This window comes from Cavia porcellus, unplaced genomic scaffold (assembly GCF_034190915.1).
Source record: "Cavia porcellus strain 051 isolate PalLab524CR breed Dunkin Hartley unplaced genomic scaffold, mCavPor4.1 scaffold_1, whole genome shotgun sequence".
NCBI classification, from domain to species: Eukaryota; Metazoa; Chordata; class Mammalia; order Rodentia; family Caviidae; genus Cavia; species Cavia porcellus.
In genome coordinates this window covers 234,972,365-234,984,976 of record NW_026947484.1, presented here as the reverse complement: position 1 = coordinate 234,984,976, position 12,612 = coordinate 234,972,365, and the positions used below count along the sequence as shown (strand labels likewise).

Genomic DNA, 12,612 nt, shown 5'->3' with positions numbered 1-12,612 from the left:
TTGCCGCCCTTCTTCTCCTTGGGAGAGTTTGTGGCCCACTAGGACCTGCTTCTGGCTCACTCGGTCTACAAACTGGTCTAAAGCGTGTGCTTCTGTCTTTAACACTGTTCTTTTCTGGTGTGGTTGCTTTCTTTCCTTTCCCTTAGCTGCTTTCCCAACTTTTTGGGGGCCATTCTGATAGCAGTCATTGCAGTGATATATAAAGCACTGCCTGAAATCATGTCCACAAACACACGCATTGGGATCAGGCTGATGCTTACGTAGGCTCACATAAGCTTTTCTAGCATCTTGAGTCTTTATTTACTGTCACACACAAGCACCCAGCATTTGGGTCATAACTCAAGAGTTTGGCTGTAAATTAAAACTAAAACTCAGGTCATAACCCAAGTTGCTCGTATGCCAGCCTGCTGTCAATAACTCCAGTGTACATAGTAAGACCCTGTCCCAAAAAACAAAAACCCAGAAACAACATTATGTGCCTGTAGCTGATGAATGGACAATCTAAGGTACACTCATTCAATGGAATTCTACGTAACGTTGAAAAGGAACAGACTATTGACGCATGCACAACACGGATGAATCTTAAATAAAAAATAATTTTAAAAAATGGATGAATCTTAAAAACGTTATGTGAGCTAAAAGAAATGAGGCACAGAAGATCACATAATGTGTGATTACATTCTGCGAATATAAAATTCCAGAAAAGGCAGAATCACGGACATGGAGGGCAAACGAGTTGTTGCCTGGGACGGAGACCGGAGGGGAGTGACTGATTAATTAGAGGCCATGAGGGAGGGGAGAGGCCACTGGACCTCACACCATGATTGCGGTGTTGGGTACACGTCTATATACATTTGTCAAAACATGCTGAACTATAAACTTTAAGCTGGTGAATTGTATTGCATGAAAATACACCTCAGTGAAGGAGCAAAAAAGATTCCCACAAGTAGGCTAACTGCTTGTCTCCTCCGCCCTCAGCACGCATACATTTGTGGTCCTTTACTAGCATTTTATTTTAAAGTTCTAGTCTGGTGTGATGGCACATGCCTGAAATCCCAGCTCTCCAGGAAACTGAGGCAGGAGGATCACAAGTCTGAACACAGCCTGCGTATCTGAGTGCCTTAGAGAGACTCAGTCTCCAAAAATAAAAAGGCCTGGGGATGCCCCACTAGGCCGCTGGGGATAGAATCCAGGCCTTTGCACACGTGCAGTATCACTGAGTTACAGCCGGCCCTCTGTCATGCTGTTTGTTCAAAGTGTTATTGTAGCTGAGCGGGGAAAGATGGGAATTTGATCTTTAGAACTGTCTTCTAGGAACCCGAGAGGCAACAGAAGTTAGATGCTTGCATGGAAGGTATAAAAAGGGAGAAAGGATGAGGGGGACAGGGTAGGGTGCACCTGCGCAGGCTGCACAGGGCCTTGGCTTTGACCACTAGCACTGAAAACACGGAAGGGAAGCCAGACGTGAGCATTGTGCTTCCTGGAGGAGGCCCATAACCACCTGCTAGTCAGTCAGCAAGCACTGCAAGTACAAGCACATTATGTTTTCCAGAGAACAACCCAAACAAGGACCCAAGGCCATCAGATGTCTAAAGAGGAGTGTCCAGGAGTCCAGGCTGGGTTTAGGACCCGGTCACGAGCCCGAATGGCATGTTCTTCTCTTTAGATGACCTCTTCGGGGAGAACCAGGACAGGGAGTGTGTCTGGGGCCGTCAGTGAGATTGTTTTCCAGCCTGATGTCTATGTGTAATGAGGTAGTAACTGCAATACTTGAAAACTGCCTAAGTCCCGGCTCCACACTGAGTGCAGCCTGAGCCGCATTCCTTAGAGCAGCAGAGCTGGAATAGGGATTGGGAGGTGTGTCAGATAGAGTGACTTCTGCTCAGTCTGCCTCTTGATACAAGGCTGTTGGACTTTGCCCGGAAACTTGTGTTAAATCAAGTTTGTATGGTGCAGTGCTGGGCCTGGGGTTGGGTCTGGGCAGGGGGCTCTTGAGGCCCTGGGTCGGGTCTCTAGCACCCTGGGGCGGTTCACTGCGAGCTCTAGCACCGACACCGAACTTGGCCTTGCTCTCTCCCACCTCGGGCCAGATGTCACGGCGAGCCCACCATGATGTCATCCTCACCGCCACTGCAGGTGAACAGAGAGGGAGGGAAGGGTGGGTGCCAGAAGCTGAGAGCTTAGGGAACCCACAGTGGGGGCTGGGCACGAGCGAATGGGAGGATGTGTGCAAGCTGGAGCCTGAGAGGAGTGTGGGTGTGAGAGGGACAGAGGGAGAAAGACCTGACGGCCCGAGAAGCCTCCAGTCTCCTTGGGTTGCAGTGCATCTAGGCCTGGGTGTCACCTCCTGCAGTGTGGGGGGCCTGGTGCTGTGCTCAACCTGAGCCACTGTACCTGGCACCCCAGGTAAGAAGCACCCCCTCGCCAGGCTTGGTGACACACTCCTGTAATCCCAGCACTCGGGAGGCTGAGGTGGGTGGATTGTTGCATATTCGAGACCAGCCTGGGCTATAAAGTAAGCCCAAGGCCAGGCTGAACTGCATAGTGAGACCCTGTCTCAAAAAGACAAATAAATAAATAAATAAATGAAGCCCCTCCTCCCCAGCCTCTCTTTCTTTTTCCAGGGAAGAAACCCCTCCTAGTCACCCGCACAGAAACGAGAGGGGAGAAAATCACATCTCTCCTTCCCTCGCCCTCTCAAATGCCACTTATGGCAGGAACTTCTCCAGGTCTCGGTGCAACTTTCCCAGAGAGCCACTGGGGGAGGGGTGGGCAGCGGTGTCCTGATCTGCTGTCCTGGGTTGCTGGGTCACTGGGCTCCGGCTGCCTCCTGCAGACTGAACCGCCCCTGAGTCTTGTACCCCACACTCACGGGCTCCCGCCTTCTCTCCTGGAATAGCACACAGGTCAGTCTTTGCTGAGCCTCCAAGAAGGAGTTGCAGCCTTGGACTTTAATATTCTTTAATATTCAGAGTGCATGCCTAGCCTGTGGGAGGGCCTGGGTTCCATCCCCAGCACCACTCGGACAGGGAAAGCGGAGGGCAGGGACCCGTCTGTTAATGCATCTTTTGCTTCCTTTCTATGAGCCAAGGTCTGGAACTCAGGATCCTCCTGAGTCAGCCCCCCCGAGCTGCAGGAGCGGAGGAGACGGAGGACATGCGTGCCACCACACCCAGCCCTTTACACCTTCATCTTTCTCCTTCCTCTTTTGTTTTCCTTTCAGTTAATAAATCCGTGTTGAGCAACTACTTTGTGTCACGTACTGACTGGTACCAGTGACATTTCCGTGACCAAAACAAATCCATGTTTGTGTCTTCATCTGTTATATTTGGCTTTTAAAAGCTAAATATTTTCTCTTCTCTGCCTTCACTCTCAGGGAAGATCTTTGTGCTTAAAAGTAAGCTCAAATGGCAAAGATACTGGAAGGGATGTATTATCACTGGTGGCTTTATTGGTGGCTATAAAGGCCTTTTGTTTTCTCTAGTTTCCAAAGTTTCAATATCTGTCGTTTTTGTAAAGAAACAGCCATGTCACCTTGGTGACGCATTCCTGTCATCCCGCCCTCTGGGAGGCTGAGGTAGGAGGATCTCAGATTCAACCCCATCCTAACAGTTGAGTGACCTGGTGAGATTCTATCTCAAAAATTAAAAAAATGATAATTAATAAAAGGCTAAAGATATAGCTCAGTGCAAAGACCCTAGGCTCCATCCCTAGAAGGAAAGGAAGAAATTAAAGTATTTATTAGAAATCCCTAGTTTAAATATTCCCTCTTCAAGGGCCAGCCTTGTCTCCGGCAGGACCCAGAGGCGGTCCTGTCTGTCCCTCTCCTAGGCTTCGAGCTGGGGAGCTCGGCCCTTGTCTTCCTTGTTTGCGAACCCCAGCCTGCAACAGGATGTTGGGCTCCCCGGGGAGCTCACGAGCTGCCTGTCCAGTGGAAGGAGGAATGGGACGATCAAGTCACAGCCTCAGGCCTGGGAAACAAGGGCGAGGTCTGGGTGAGGCCTGTGGTGGCCAGGGAGGCAGGGGCTGGGGCCCGGTGGTGACATGGAGCCTCCTGAGGACCAGCCAGGCCAGGCCTGGCAGAATCACTTGGTGCTGAATTCCTTGAGCTTGAGTTCTCTCTTCCTCCTCCTCCTCCTCTTCCTCCTTCTTTCTTCCTGTTCATTTTTAGTGTGTGCAGACTGGTGAGTTTCCTTTTGAAATGTTCTTACATGCATGTAACAGACGCTGCTCCTTCCCCCGCCAGCCCCTTCCTCTTTTCTCCCCTCTCCTGACTCCCTTCCTCTTCTCTAAGTCTCCCTTCTACTTTCACACAGCCTCTCATTTGTTAAAAAAAATTCCCCAGATTCCTCACATGACAGTAAATGTGAAATCTGACTTTCTGAGTCTGGCTTATTTTACTTAATGTGATGGCCTCCTGTTCCATCCATTTTTTGCTGCAAATGACAAGGTTTTGTTCTTCCTGGCTGAATCACACTCCATTGTTTATATTTACCATATTTTCTTTGTATTTTCATCTGTCGATGGCCACCTTACCTACGGTAAATTGCGCTGCAGTAAGTGTGGTTATGTAAGTGTCTACCTTGTATGCAGACTGCAGTTCTTTTTTTTTTTTTTTTTTTTTTTTTTTGTCTTTTTCATTTTTATCGGTACCGGGGATCGAACTCACAACCGCCTGCTTACAAGGCAGGTGCTTATGCCGCTGAGCTAAATCCCCAGCCCAGTCTTTCCGGGATGTGCTGAAGAACGGTAGGGCCAGATCAAACGACAGCTCTAGCTTCAGTATTTTGAGGAATTCCACACAGACTACACTGCATCTAGCCCTGTATGCCACCTTCTTCAGTGTGGAGTTTTGTCCTTCTTCAACTCCAGTCCCTGCCAGCAATTTTTGCCCCTAGCCCTAGGGATTGAACCCAAGGCCTTCACACTGACTTACATCTCCAGTCCATATTTTTTCTTTTGATGTAGGATCTCGCTAAGTTAGACTTGAACTTGTGATCCTCCTGCCTCAGCCTCCTAAGACACTGATTGCGGGTGCCTGCCATCACCCCTGGCAAGCATGGCTGCAGCTGATTGGTGTCATCCTCCTGCTCCTAGAAATTTCTCCTTCCCCTCCTCTTCCTCCTCCTCCTCCTTTGTTTTGAGACAGGGCCTCACTATGTAGTCCAGTCCGGGCTTGAACCACTATGTAGCCCAGGATGGCCTTGAATTTACAGAGATTCTCCTGCCTCATTCTCCTGAGTGCTGTGCCACCATGCCTGGCAATACAGCTTCTCTTAGCTTCTTTCCTGTATAGATGAGGTGAGAGGGCGTCACCTCCTGGAGTACAGCTGGAATTCAGTAACCCCGGGTGGGCACTATTGCCGGCTAACATTACCTACTGATTTATTCACTGTTTTGTTTTGTGCCACCCCTCTTTGGCGTGTGCATGCTCCGAGAACAAGGATCTTATCTGACCATGTCATGAGGGCTCCCACCACTGCCTGGCACATAGATGGCACTCAGTAAATTTTTGTTGAATGAACTCACTCTAAACTGAACTCTTGAGGGAGAACCCAGATGCAGCATTTTTCATTCATTCTGTAAAATATAATTCACAATAGTCTGAAGAAGTGTCTGTCAGCACATTCTTCAGTCTGTGGGAAGTTGTACTTAGAAGCCCAGCCCAGATTCAAGTGACCCTGGGTAAATCCAGGGTTGGGCTGAGGGACGTGGAAGAGCTGGAGAGACTGCTGGCAAGCGGTGGCACCCCAGTGAGTCATGCTTTCCCACACGGGGACCCTGCCTTACAGGGCTGGCATCGCTTCCCCGTCCCCGGGGGAGAACACAGCTCCCTGTCCGCTCCCACTCGGCTCTCCAGCTCCTTGTCGGCCTCCGCACCTCAGTGCCGGCTGCCTGACCTCAGGTTACGGTGTCCAGAATCACACAGTGTCCCTTACTGGTTACATTTTCCACTGTGACTTCTCAGGGAGGTTTTGGTAACAGTTGCACATATCCTGCTTGAGATAAGCAATCCTAGGCCACACATACATCAAGGCCAGAATCATCTGTTACTGTACCTCGATTTCTCATCTGCAGAAACAAATAATGACACCCTCTTGTTCTAGCCCCCCACAGTGCTGCTAAGCAAAGGAACAAAGGAACAGAGGTTCAAAAGTGATTTAGGGTGGGGGTGTGGCTCAGTTGTAGACCTCGTGCTGAGCAGCTCAAGGCTCTGGGTTTCATCCTCAGCAAAGAAAACAAACAAACAAAAACCCCCAGATTTAATTCATATTTAAAATTCTATAACAGAGTTGCTACTTAGCTATACGATATTAAGTCATTTTGTAAAATGCTTAGCCTAGCATCGGGTTCTTAATAACCAATCAGAAAATACTTATTATTTATTAAATGACTCTATTACCATGGGATGAGGTGAGAGAGATACCTCCTCACTTTCCCAAGGAGCACGCTCGGGAAAAAACAGTTGGTTGCTTTTTAAGTATTTATTTATCTACGCAGTACAGGATATTGAACCCGCCCAGGGTTTCACAGCAGCTGGGGTTGTGCTCTTCTAGTGAGCTACACCCAGCCTTTTTTATTTTATGGTTTTAAGACAGGGTCTCTCTCCATTGCCCAGGCTGACTTCACCCTCAAGACCCTTCTGCCTCAGCCTCCTGAGTAGCTGAGATTACAGGAGTGCAGTACTTTACTTTTTAGGTAACTATTATGCTTTTTTGTTTTAGTGAGTGCGATATACAAATGGGACGGTGGCTGAGTGGAAGAAAGAGAATCTCTAAGGTTAGTTAGGGAAAGAGAAAGGGCGAGCAGCCCCATGGAAACAAGGAGAAAACTTCTAGAAGCAGAACAGGTCCAGCCAGTCAGATGAGGGAGAGCTAATTAAATTGAATATGATGTAATTCTTTTCTCCATCTTCCCACGAAAACTTTAGTAAAAAAAATAATTACTCACACTGCTTCTGATTTAGATGTATAGAGGAGGTTTAAGCAAAGTACTCAGGCTGGCCCTGAGGTGTAGGGAGTGAGAGCTTAGATCAATCACTTCCTGGCTCTATGACTGATTTAAAACTGGGAGATGAATTAAGTGAACTCAGAATGACCTCTTCTGTCTCTACTATTTTATGGTTCTACCTGGGGAAGAGGTAGAGTGTTGCGGGGAAACTCTCATGTAGTAGATGAGAGTTGGCATGAGGATCTTCATCTAAAACAATTTCCCCAAATGACTGATGTGCACCAAACTTTGAGCCTTGTACTCATGGCTATCATACTCTAGAGCAGGCTTTAATTATCTAGAGAGAAAACACCCTCTTCCTAGCACACAATACTGCTGACAACAGCAGCTGGGGTGTGTTTGGAGAATGTGAGCTCCCATTAACACCACTCAGAGCAAAGCACATCTGCAAAAAAAAGTTTTGGGTTTGGGGCTGTAGCTCAGTAGTAATCACTTACCTATAGTATGCACAAGGCCCCGGGTTCAATCAACTACAAAAAAAGAAAGGAAGAAAGAAACAGAGGAAAAAACAAAGGAAGAAAAAAAAAAAAAAAAACAAAGGAAGGAAGGAAGGAAAGGAGAGAGAGAGAGAGAGGAAAAACAGAATATTTCATTAGAGAAAAAGAAAATCAGGTGTAGCAGTACACACCTGTAACCCCAGAATTCTGAGAGGCTGAGGCACATAAATCACAAGTTCAAGCCCACCTGGGAAATTTAGCAATTTAGTGAGATCCTGTCTCAAAATAAAGTATTTTAAAAGGCCTGGGACACAGCTTGCTACAAAGATTCCATCAATGCAGCTCTCAGCACAAAGGCTCTAAACCCAGTATTACCAAAAAAAAAAACAAAAACAAAAACAAAGGTTTCAGCAAATGATTCTGATGCAGCTGTGTATCCACATGCAGAGTGAAGTTGGGCCTTTATTCACACATTTTTTAAGAAAGTAATTAAAAATGGCCCAAAGACTTAAATGTAGGAACTAAAACCATAAAACTTTCTCTTTCTTTCTTTCTTTCTTTCTTTCTTTCTTTCTTTCTTTCTTTCTTTCTTTCCTTCTTTCTTTGACACAGGGTTTCATTATGTAGTTCTGGCTGGCACTGAACTCACTATGCAGCGCAGGTTGGCCTTAAACTTGCAGTAATCCGTCTGCCTCAGCCTGGCAGTGCTGGGATTACAGGTGTGTACTACCAGGTCAGGCCTAAAATCATAAAACTCTCATATGAAAACATAGGAATAGCTGGGTGTGGTGGCTCATGCCTGTAATCTCAGCACTCGGGAGGCTGAGGCAGGAGGATCGTTGTGAGTTCGATACCACCCTGGGCTGCAAAGTGAGCTCAAGGCCAGCCTGAACTGCCTAGGGAGACCCTGTCTCAAAAAGACCCCTCCCCCCAAAAAAAAGAAAAGAAATGATGAAAACACAGGAATAACCCTCCTTTGTTTTTACTTTGTTTTAAGCAATGAGATTTTAGATAAGTGCAAGTGACCAAAATAAATAGAATATATAAATCAGGATAAATTGGACTGCCACAATTGAAAATTTATGATTCTCGGGAGAGCATCAGGAAAGTGAAAAGTCTTTGAAAAGTTGAGGCAGGAAGATTACAAATTTGAGCCCTATCTGGCAACATTTTATCTTAGTGAGACACTGTCTCAAACTTAAAAACAAAAATAACAGTTTTTAAAAGGCTGGGGATGTAGCTCAGTGTGGAGGCTCTCTGTTCAATCCCAAATTCCCGCCCCCCAAAAAAGTGAAAAGATAATCCATAGAACGGAGAAAATCTTTGCACATCACGCGTCTGATCAGGGGCTTACATTCAGCGTACATACATAACTCTTACAAATTCAAAATGGAGAATATATTTGAATATGTATTTCTCCAAAACATACAGGTGGCTGCTAAGCACAGGAAGAGATGGTCAGCAGCACTGACCGTCAGGAAGTGCAAATGGAACCCACAGTGAGCTGTCTTCACCTCCACAAGGGTGGCTAAAAGCAGAAAAAACAGTCATGAACGTTCTTGAGGATGAAGAGAAACTGGGATGCTCAAAGACTGCTGGGAGGAACTGAGAATGGCGCGGGTACCTTGGACAGGAGTTGGACGGTGCCCCAAAAAGTTAAACATGAAGTCAGCAAGTCACTTGGCAGTTCCAGTGGGGGGATGCACCCCAGGCAACTGAACCGGTGGGGTCCCTGAAAACCGAACACAGTATTCACAGCAGCATAACCCAAAGGTGGAAACAGTCAAATATACAATAATGTGGACCAGATAAACACACTGTCCATATACAGGAATTATTATTCACAAGAAGAAATGACTACTGACTCATGCTCCAACATGGGTGGCCCCAGAAACATAGAAATGGAAGAAGACAGTCACAGAAGGCTGCCTATTATATGCTTCCATTTGTATGAAATACCCTGAATAGACAATGCATAGAAATAGACCAGCAGTTACCAGCTGTGTGAAGAGGGGGTAGGTGCAAATGGTTAGTTTTTTTTTTTTTAGATCAATGAACATATTGTAAAATAAATTGACTGTTAATTGTTGCAGTTTTTTGACTAGCTTAAAAAAAAACAAAAAAAAAGTCACTGAATTGCATATTCATTGTTGTTGTTTTGAGACAGGTCTTGCTATGTACCCCAGGCCTTGAATTTGTGGAGACTGTCCTGCTTCAGCCTCACATGTTCTGGGATTGCAGGGGTGCAGCACTATGCCTGGTTGTATACTTGCAGGATGACTTTTACGGCAGTCATTATATCAAATAAAGATGTTGTTGAAATGCTGCATAGAAACACCAGCACTACAGAAAAATTTAACAAAAATTCAAAGTATTTTTGCTGGGAGTGGTGGCCCATCTTGTAATCCCAGGACTCTGGGGAGGACCACTGTTAGTCAGGACCTCTTTCTCAAGTAATAGAATCTAGTCAAAGTGGTTTAATTAGAGAATAGAATGTTTGGGCTCACAGACCTGAGAATTAAGGGGCTGTTGGCTTTAGCCAGAGCTCAACTGAGCGGCTCAAATGTTGAAGTCTGAACATCCCTCTCTTGCCGTCCCTTTGTGCTGGCTGTGCTACCAGATGGCCTCTACTGCCCTCAGGATTGTATTCTTCCAGTGCAGCAGGGTAAAAAGTTTTTCTCTGTCTAAATCTGGGATTAGACTTTAACTCTCTTGGCCTAGGGAGACAGAACAGACCTAAAACGAATGAATTAAGATGTTAGGTTTTTGGTGTAGGATCTCAGAATGTAGTCTAGGCTGGCCTTGAGTTCTCTGTATAACCCAGGCTGGCCTCGAGCTCACACTGATCCTCCTGCCTCAGCTGCTTGAAGATGGGATTATAGACATTTGCTATTACACCCAAGGTGTGGTATATACATGTACCAACTCCCATAAATGATAAATGTAGACATGTGTACTGTAAACATATACCAATAAAAATAAAAACTAAAACAATTTCTCCCGGCCTGAGTTGTCTACAGCCAAGGGAATGTGATACCCTCCCTTCTTACCCTCATGGGCTAGACCTTAGGGTAAGAAACAAATTATATCTAGTTAAGAGTTGATGCTATAAATGTCAAAATGAGTTACTTAACTTGGTGTAGTGGCCCAAGCTGGTAATTCCAGTATTCTGGGAGGCTGAGGCAGGAGGATTGCTAAAAAAAAACAAATCAAAACAAAACAAAAAACCCCGAGCCTGTAGCTCAGAGCAAAGCCTCTGGATTCAATCCCCAGTACAACAAAAACACAAACAAAAGCCTGGAGTGTTCTGGAAAAGAAAGGTGAGTATACTTGGAACCAACAGTGATTTACTTAGGACATACGTAGGCTGACCTTCAACCGATCTTCTTGTCTCAGCCTCCAAGAGCTAGGACTGCAGGCTGGAGGTCAGTCTGAGAACCCGGTGAGATCCTGAGTTAAAAGAAAATACAAATGGCCAGGGGTGTAGCTCAGTGGTAGAGGCCTTTCATGGCACATGTGAGCCCCTGGACACATGTGAGCTCCCCAGGACTGCCAAAATATGATTAATAAGTGTAAAAATAAAATAAAAATGAAAAATAAATGTAAAAATAAAATAAAAATTACAAGTCGTACACACCTGTCATCGCAGCACACTGTGAGAGGCTGGCCTAGGCTATTTAGCTTCTTAGTGAAAGCCTATCTCAAATAAATAAAAAATAAAAAGCTCACTGTCTCAGTTAGAGGGCCTAGCTTCAATTCCCAGTACAGGAAGGAAAGGGAGAGGGGAGGGCCAGGGGAAGGGAGGGAGAGGAGGGGGGAGTAAGAAAGATTGTAAAAGTGGCATCAGGTAAAAGCTTGAAACTTTGCATTTCAACTTTTGTAAGTTTCTAGACAAGTTTGATGATATCCTCATCAACCAAAGTTGGGTATTGAGTTATAGATGGAGTTTCAGCGAACTGATGAGCCATTTCCCAAAAAAGCAGGACTAGTAGATCAATGTAGTGGGTGTTGCCGGCCACAGAGATGGGCTCTCAGTCCTGCCCTGGTTTACCTGCTTATCGACTACTTAAGTATAGATAGGGAAATCATCTTCACTAGACTGTCAGAGGGTGCAGGGCCCAAAACATGGAACTTTCTGGATGACAGAAGTAAGATCCAAAACTACTTTTTTCCAATTTTCATTTTGAATACTTTTAAATATTCACAACAGTAGAACTTACAGATGTACCAATCACCTACCTTGAACAGTTTTCAACTCACAGTCTTGTTTTGTCCACTAATGCACCCTCCTTTGTTTTGTTTTATTTAATTTATTTATTTATTTACTTTTAGAGACAGGGTCTCACTATATTGCCCAGGCTGGAGTGCAGCGGCTATTCACAGGCGCGATCCCACTACTGATCAGCACGGCAGTTTTGACCTACTCCGTTTCTGACCTGGGCCGGTTCCCCCTCCTTAGGCAACCTGGTGGCCAATTTTATTTTATTTTATTTTTGGAAGTGGGGATTGCCGCACACTTGCCAGGCAGGCGCTTATGTCCCTGAGCTAAATCCCCAGCCCACCTTCATTTTATTTTGAAGCAAACTGCAAACACTGTATTTTCAAACAACAAAATTCTAACACAAAAAATTTAGTATAAGAATTCCATATCTATAAAAGAAACTTGGTAATTCTTTTTTTTTTTGTCTTTTTCTTTTTTCCTTTTTATCGGTACTGGGATCGAACTCATGACTGCCTGCTTACAAGGCAGGTGTTTATGCCGCTTAGCTAAATCCCCAGCTCCTAAAACTTGGTAATTCTTTACTACCATCAAATATTTATTGTTCAAATTTCCAACTGTCGGGGCTGGGGATTTAGGAGGAGGGGCTGGGGATTTAGCTCAGCAGCGTAAGCACCTGCCTTGCAAGCAGGCGGTCGTGAGTTCGGTATAGCTTCACGTGAGACCAAGAAGAAGGTGGCAGACAAGGAGAGGTTCTCCACAGAGCCCAGACCTGGAATTTGGTCGCCATACTGGCCCCTGTACCAATAAAAATGAAAAAGACAAGAAAAAAAATTTCCAACTGTCTCATAACTAATAAGGTTTCTGTGGCTTGTTTGTTTGTTTGCCTGGCATAGTGGTGCAGGCCTGTATTTCGGGCACTTGAGAAGATAAGAGGATAGGGGT

The 12,612-nt window shown here is 45.6% G+C and overlaps 2 long non-coding RNA genes across 3 annotated transcripts; one reads left to right on the top strand and one right to left on the bottom strand.

Annotated features, from left to right (window-relative positions):
* The first annotated feature begins 713 nt into the window (after window positions 1-713).
* Window positions 714-9,012, top strand: LOC134471688 (uncharacterized). Of its 2 annotated transcripts, none has more exons than XR_010041280.1 (3): window positions 714-2,136; window positions 2,625-2,906; window positions 8,880-9,012. It is a non-coding gene; the product is annotated as an uncharacterized LOC134471688 (long non-coding RNA). The 2 variants fall into 2 exon arrangements; XR_010041279.1 differs by lacking the exon at window positions 8,880-9,012 and adding an exon at window positions 3,092-3,248 and having other exon boundaries at window positions 1,008-2,136.
* Window positions 6,467-9,239, bottom strand: LOC106028373 (uncharacterized). Its single transcript, XR_002792008.2, has 2 exons — window positions 9,073-9,239; window positions 6,467-8,976 (listed from the first exon to the last, which is right to left on the bottom strand). It is a non-coding gene; the product is annotated as an uncharacterized LOC106028373 (long non-coding RNA).
* Between the last annotated feature and the right edge of the window lie 3,373 nt (window positions 9,240-12,612).